Source organism: Lygodium microphyllum, chromosome 20 (genome assembly GCF_053477565.2).
Source record: "Lygodium microphyllum isolate KBCC chromosome 20, Lygodium_microphyllum_v1.1.10, whole genome shotgun sequence".
Lineage (NCBI taxonomy): Eukaryota > Viridiplantae > Streptophyta > Polypodiopsida > Schizaeales > Lygodiaceae > Lygodium > Lygodium microphyllum.
In genome coordinates this window covers 28367510-28375490 of record NC_141154.1, presented here as the reverse complement: position 1 = coordinate 28375490, position 7981 = coordinate 28367510, and the positions used below count along the sequence as shown (strand labels likewise).

The following is a 7981-nucleotide window of genomic DNA, read 5'->3' as shown; positions in this document are numbered from 1 at the left end:
GATCCTGTATTTCTCTTCTAGCAATCCCAAGAGCCTCTCCAACAGTAAAAGTGACTTCACTATTCAAAATTCTTTCATGAAAAATCTTACTCATATCCGTTTGCATATCAAGGTCTGACAAGAGCTTGAATCCTGGTTCTTTTCTTGGTTGCCTCTTTTCTTTCTGTTTATCTCCCATCGGTTGATCAGAACCTGTTTGAATTGGAGAATTTGACATAGGTGGAGCTGTAACAGGTGGTGAAACAAAGTCACCCCCTCTAGTCTTTTTGGAGGTGCTAGGACCCTCCTCATCTCTTCTTCTCTTTTCCTCAACCATGGCATCTAAACCCTGCGTTTTAGCAATATAAGCAAAAATAGAATACCTGTCAACGGGAGAATCCCATCCTGTTTCTCCTCGGATGCTAGAGCCCACACAAGTCATAGTAGAAGTTTGAACTTTCCCTCTTCTCGCTATCTCCAAGGCAGAAGACCATAAAGCAGAGTCTCCATCAGATTTCTGCTCAAGCTGGACTCCAAAAGCTGAAGCATCTCCTCTAACACTCACATAAGCTGATCGCGCAGCCATATCATCAACAAGCTTCTTCATACCTCCCTTACCAAAGTTCGTGTCAAGAGGAGCGCCAGTCTCTGTCAGCCATATCTTCCCATCTTGTCCCCAGAACACTACATTCTTCTTTCGTGCTTCCTGAAAAGCGTCACAATCTCTGCAGTGTTGGTGCTCTGTACTATCACACCAAATACATCGTCGCCCTTTTCTTTGACCAGCTGGAAAAGCAGTCACTGGAGCAGGTGCTACAGCAGGTACTGACATAAGTTGCTTCTTTAACTTACCAACTTCAGCTTTGACTGCTTCAATCGTCAAATCCGCCAAGCCTTTAATAACATCATCTACAGATAAGGGCACTGGAGCAGCAGGTGGTGGATTCATAACAGGAGGAGTAGGCTTAGGCAAAGAAGTAGCAGGGGTAGAAGAAGAGGTCTCCAAGGATTTTTCAGGAACTAATCCTGTATTTCGATGCAATCTTACTCTCCTGCGCTGCTTCTTGACAAGAGCATTCACAGCATCAATGACATGTCTCCACTCAGTCTTTAAACCTGAATCAATAGCTTGATCTTCCAAAAGATCATCCAACTTTTCCTGCAAATCAGCATCTGCAGCTTGCAAAAATAACTCCACTTTCTGCATCTCCAAAGCTTGCTGTTCAGTCCCATCCAACTGATCATAACGGCTTTCAAACTCTCGCAGAAGAGCGGTAACAGAAAGTCCCTTATTAGGCATAGAAACCCATGCTAAAAAATTCCTGCGATTCATAAGACATGTATCCTCCAAGAAATATTCATCTTTTAATGCCTTTTTAAATTCAGCCCAACCTGCATGTGCCTCTTGAATTTCTGCAATTCGACCTTCAAGAGTGCGCACCACGATCCGCAAGAAGTAGCGGCTCCAAACATCTTGAGAAACTCCAAAAAACTTCATCTTTTCTTCATACAAATGCAGGTAAGTTGACACTTGCTGGCCATTAAACTGCTTCATCTCCTGTTGGACAGCTTTCAAAGCATCCATAGCATCACTGTCTCGTTTTGCATGCACTTGCTGCTGCATATACATGGTAAATGACTGAAACAGGTTCTTCATGACATTATCATCTGTCATCTCTTCTTGCGAGTCTCCCATCTTGCTGATGACGCAGCACTTTCACGTCGGGTTCACCAGAAATGTCAAAGAGATCGTGTAAGGGCTGCAGAACACGGGGTTCAAGGTACAGCAAGAAATAAAGACTATCAAGAAGATCTCGATAACACAATATTTGATGCCAAGTTCATTATATTGTTTATCCAATCTTTTATAAAAGAAGAGTCAAAAATAAATGACAAAGCATGTCAATCTGTCCTCTGTTTTTCAATAAGTGTATGAACTAGTTTTCAGGATTCCATACAAAGTAGGAGTCTAGTAGGAATCAAAAGAAGTATGCTCAGTCAAGCACAAATGAGGAACAATCTGATTGTATCTCCAAAGCCAAAGCAGGGTATTAAATTGTCTTCATAAAAAGGTGGAGTATTCATTTCTGAGAGAATATAGGCAGGCACTTCACTTAAGCCACAGACATGTTGCTACTCTGCTGGTCTTTCAAGCTTTGTGCTGTGGCCATGCAGCTATCCACTCCCTGCTCCCACTGCTCATAATTCTGGCTGTCTATGACTCAACTGCATGTCTATCCAAACGATGCATATCACATGTACATAAGCATCTATGTATGAATCTGCCCTGTAATCATATGCTATGTGTTAAGACCCTCAAAACTCCACCAATTGTAGTTCTGTCCACTGTAACTTCACACATAGGAGTTGAAGAACAGTGAGAATGGGAATTGTAACTACTCATTAGGACATCATCTTAGCTTGCTAGGAAAGAGCCTTTATCATATGCCTGTTGTTCAGCACCACAGTATCAGCCTGTATTTGTAACCAGGACTACTAGCTTTGTTTCAAGTACAGCTTTGGCATGTTAACACTTGGCTAGCATATCACATTTCCAGTCCCTATGCAGAGCCACCCTCCGTGAACAAATCCAGCAACTCCAAAGACTCAGGGACTGAGAGCTGCAAACGGAATTTTGGCCCATCATAGTGATACAACACTGGCCTGAAAAAGTCTTACTCCAAGGGTTTGCAAATTTTCCTGACTCGAATCCACACCTGTGCTGGAAATCTCGATTCTCCTTTGCATTTTTTTATCCTCCCAAGCAGTAGGATCAATATTTGAACCTCCAAAGCTAGACTGAATCGCGATATCTCTGTGGTAAGCCAAAAAACTGCATTTTTCAAATCCTATTGCATGGTATCATTGTTGCAAACAAAGATATAGCCACCGAGTGTCTCATTGCGAGGCAGCGTTTCAGAGGATGGCAGGGATTTGAATCTCTTCTCAGTGCTGTTTGCAGAAATAGGAGAAACGCTAGAATGGGGAAGAATAACATTAAGCAACCCTGGTTTCTGCTCAACTCCATTGAGTTTCAAGTCCATGCTCAGAAGCTTGAACACGAGTTCGTCTTTGGCCGCATCAGACTTCAGCTTGTTCTGTCGTCCTCGAGCGATCTTGGGTTGCATGTCAGAAAGGCTCCTCCTCACTTCGCTGCCCGTAACCTCTCTGTCAATTTAAGTGTGCGTTTGGTCATCGAATGGCAGCTTACTAGCCACCAGGTTCCACATTCGATCTTCCGCCGAGTGCAGCCATGCCTGGTCATCGTTGAGGGGCTTCCAGTGACCCTCATCCTCAGCCCCAAATTGAAAACAAGCAATAACTGTTGGCCATGCGTAACTCTCCCGATAGAATCGAATCCACGGTTGGCTTCCTTGTTCCCTTCCTCTGTCTTTTCCTCTGCTCGTCTATGCCATCGACTCCTTCCTTTCTCTGTAGCAATATCATCACCTTTAGAAGTCCTTCATCGTCATCGCCCTCTCTCAGACACAGGTAGTTGTCTTTTTGTCTTCTACACTCACAATTCCGCTCGTCTTGAGCGAAGGCGATTGGCTCGACATTGGATCACACGACCTTCCCTATCCTCGTCATGAAGAGCGGAAACAATCCCCAACTCGATTCGAGCTAAAATCTGCAGTTGCTGTGGCTGCACGCAGTGCTGGAGTATCTCAGCAGGCACCCCAAACAGCACCTTTATGACCTTCAAATGTCCCAATCCAATCTCCTGTCTCTCCATTCCTCAGCATAGGCTTCCCCATCTCAGAAAAAGCGCAAGTCCGAACAATATGTTTGTGCCCCAAAGAGTGCAGCTCATCCCCACTCCAAGCATACCAAAAAAAACTCCTCTGATCGATCCTGTCTTCCCGTCTTCAACATGCCCTCCTTTTCCAAGAATAACAACCGCCATTTCAAAAATAGCTCTCCCATTTCGAGCACGGAGAGGTCCTGGATTTTCTGAACTTTTTCCCCCCCTTTTAGCCATTCAAATCCTCCTTTTCCCCTTCTTTTTGCCATACGAATATTTTTCCTCTATCTTTAGCTTCCTATCTTTCCATTCGTAAATTCCTCCTTTGACGCATAGTGATCAACCATACGAACAGCCTCGTTTAAACAGTATATCATAGTCTCAACAAAATCAGGGACCTTATCACTAGAGTCCTGATTACAATCTGGATCAGTGAAGGACTCATTGTAAGCTTGCCCCAAGTCTCGGATGCTCCCACGAACAGGACGGTCTACAAAGGGTAGGATAAGTTTTCCTTCCTATTACAAGCATCGAATATGCAATACATTTAAGGGAATATATACATACATTGAATGTAGTTTATTAAAATGCGCCACACAAACAATGAATCACACGCAGAAATTAACACAAATGCACAACAAAAATGGAGGTGTTCACGGCTCAGATGCGCAGCATCACGACAGCGTACTGCGTCGGAATTCAGCTCGCGCTTCCTCTCGATCTTGCCTTGCAATTTGGTACTTGGCGAGCCACGTCTCCATGGAGGCATGGTGCAACATACAAAAGCGATTCACCTTCTCTTCCATTGAGGCATCCATTCTTTTTTCTACCCCATTTCCAACCACCACATCTCCAGTCAGCCCGTCATCGTCCTTGAGCGTCCATAGCATTTCATTGTCTGGTTCCACCGTTGGTAGCCATTGTGAGATATGCACTAATGCCTCTGACACCAACCAACCCTCCGCCATGCTACCTTCCGGACGAGCTCGTTGTCGCACAAAGCCTTTCAGGGTTTTCATGAAGCGCTCCAAGAAGAATATCCATCGCGTATGGACAGGTCCGGCAATCTCCACTTCGTCCACAAGATGCACAAGAAGGTGAACTTGTATCGTGAGCATGCTAGTGGGCAGGTATTTCTCAAAGAGATAGACCGTCTCAACTGCTCCCCGCCTTGCGGATTCAATAGAGGACGTCTTAATCTCTTTCTGTGAGATCCATTGCACCAAAGTCGACAGCTTGTAAATGGCCCCGCAAATTTCTGGAGTTAGGCATCCCGCGATCGCGATCGGTAGGACAAACTGCCACAAATGAGAAAGCATTAAGAATATGCAATCGTTGATACATGCATGGATGTTATTGTAGTCCATGCCAAGCTTCCGTAAAACATGTCGTGCATCATCACGAGACTCAGGCATGGTGTTTGCAGGTGGCAATATATGATATTTCAATAACCTGAAAAAATCATAAAACACCTTGAAAAATCCATCCATATTTACAATAATACTGTTTTAAAAAAAAACAATGAAGTCTGTATGCAAGGTACCTGAATAACTCAGTCACACTCGTATCGCTCCAACCGTATTTTGCTTGCACACTTAAGAGTGTAAGCAATGTCTTCAACCGAGATACTCGGCACCCATCATATAATGGTATGGATGCTTCCTCTCTAAGCGGGTCAGATGTCTCAACATCCATGGGAATCAATGCATCGATCATTGCCTCCATCTCAGGCTCCAAGATTGTAGGCAAGTCGGGAAGGTTGTCTGTCTCCTCTGGCATTGACGATATAGATGGGCCTTGCGAGTGGTCTATTGGCTCCTGCCATCCATCCATCGCATGTCCACGAACTCTTCTAATTGGCCGCAAAGGGTGCACTCCCCCTTGGGTCGAGACATCACCCCCTTGGACACAAAATTTGCCAACAAGACCCAATCTTATTGTGTATGGTTTTCAATTAGCTTGAGAGTACAATGCATGAAAAATGCTAACTTGAAAATACCGTTTGCTGAAAATCTGCAATCGCCTGATCAATAATCTCAGGTTGAAACTCGCCAAATCATCGTACGTGTTCTATAGACAATCGGCGTTTTCGTCTAATTGCCAACTTGCATTGAGAGCAAGGACATGGGACACGCTGATTAAGATACGACTCGCGGTCTTGAACAATAGGACCTTCTTCGTTTGCCATCTTATCTACATTACAGCAAACGAGGCTTAAATGGATAGCTTTTTGGAGATGTACGTCAACTTGCAAGTTGACCATAAACCTTGCATTGTATATAGTAGTTGAGAGATTTTCCGATGTTATATCTCGGCCTTGTATCATGCTCAACGATTTGTTTGTCCCGGTAGATAATTTTTTGTTATATCTCGGCTTTGAGTATAAGTAATCCATTTTAAAATTAATGCGCGCCATCTATGAAATTTTACAACTATAGTAATAAAATTTATTTCAATCAATTCTACTCATAGTCATAAGACCTGAGAGAAATTATCCTATACTCAATTTAAGGGATCTCCACTTCTATAACAATAATTTTGGGTTAATTTTGATGAAGTACGTGGCCGTATGCAAAGCACATTGCATACCATTATCGATACGTATATTATCTTAAATTTCATTCCCTTCCCTCTCCCTCTCCCTCTCCCTCTCTTCCTCTCTTTCTCTCACCCTCTCCCTCACCCTCTCGTTCTCTTTCTCTCCCTCTCTCATTTCCTCCCTCCTCCTCCCTCTCCCTCTCCCTCCCTCTTTCTCCCTCTTTCTCCCTCTCCCTCTCCCTCGCTCCCTCGCTCCCTCTCCCTCCCCCTCCCTCTTTCTCTCCCTCTCTCATTTCCTTCCCCTCCCCCTCCCTCTCCCTCTCCCTCTCCCTCTCCCTCTCCATCTCCCTCTCTTTCTCTTTTTCTCCCTCTCCCTCTCTATCTCTCTTTCTCTCTCATTTCCTAAACAAGCAAAAAATAAAGTGATTTAAACATCCTCCAAGCAAAAGGGAGAGGGAGAGATACAATGCACTCTCCCTCTCTTTCTCTTTCTATCCCTCTCTCATTTCCTTCCCCTTCCTCTCCCTCTCACTCTCTTTCTCTCTCATTTCCTCTCCTAAACAAGCAAAAAATAAAGTGATTCAAACATTAAACAAGCAAAAGGGAGAGGGAGGGAGAGAGAGAATGCACTCTCCCTCCTTCTCCCTCTCTTTCTCTTTCTCTCCCTCTCCTATTTCCTCCCCCTCCCTCTCCCTCTCCCTCTATTTCTATTTCTCTTTCTTTCTCTTTCTTTCCCTTTCCCTCTCCCTCTCCCTCTCCCTCTCCCTCTCTTTCTCTCTTACTCTCTCGTTTCCTCTCCTAAACAAGCAAAGAAGAAAGTAATTTAAACATTAAACAAGCAAAAGGGAGAGAGAGAGAGAGAATGCACTCTCACTCTCTTTCTCTCCCTCTCCCTCTCTTTCTCTCCCTCTCTCTCCTTCTCCCTCTCCTTCTCTTTCTTTTCCTCTCCTAAATAAACAAAAGAGAACGATTTAAACCTTCAACAAGTAAAAGAAAGAGAGAGGGAGACTCACCAATGAGATATGGCGAGCGTGGGCGGCTTCTCTTTGCAACGAGGGCTCCTCCTCTCCTTCGCGAACAACGACGGTGGCGGTGGCGGTGGCGGCGGCGGCGGCGGCGGCGGCAGCAAGTCTCTTCCTCCTCTTCTCTCACAAAGCCTTGGCTCTCTCCCTCGCTCTCGCTCTCAAAAGGCGAAGAAAACAAAATGAAAACGGCACTCTGGTTTCGGCCGCGCTTTTTTTCCCTGCGGCGTCGCTATATGCGTCGCAAATGCGACGCAAATAGCGACGCATATATTTGCGACGCAAATAGCGACGCCAATAGCGACGCCGATAAACGCCGTCGCTAATCGGCGTCGCTATTGCCCCGGTCCCTTGTAGTGCAATTTTTAGTTGCTTAATCATAACTTTATATGCAAGAGAAATATAGAAAGAGAAAGTGACAAGATTTATGGTTTGGTTGCTTAGGGAGTGAGAGAAATATATGAATGATTATAGTTTGTATAGACTTGTTTTGCTTATTTTGTTTTCTTTAGAAGAGAGGATTTGTGTATGTGTGTGTGTGTGTGTGTGTGTGTTGCGCATGCGAAGCGAAACACATGGCTAATCTAGTAAATCAAATCTCAATCATAAACAACTTTATGATACACATAATTGACCTTAGTGAAAAAATCTAACAAATCAAACATCTCAACTGTTAAATACAAACAACATTATAATA

General features: G+C 44.2%; 1 pseudogene; it reads right to left on the bottom strand.

Annotated features, from left to right (window-relative positions):
* Window positions 1-1897: 1897 nt before the first annotated feature.
* On the bottom strand, window positions 1898-3715 carry LOC148018777 (uncharacterized; annotated as a pseudogene).
* Between the last annotated feature and the right edge of the window lie 4266 nt (window positions 3716-7981).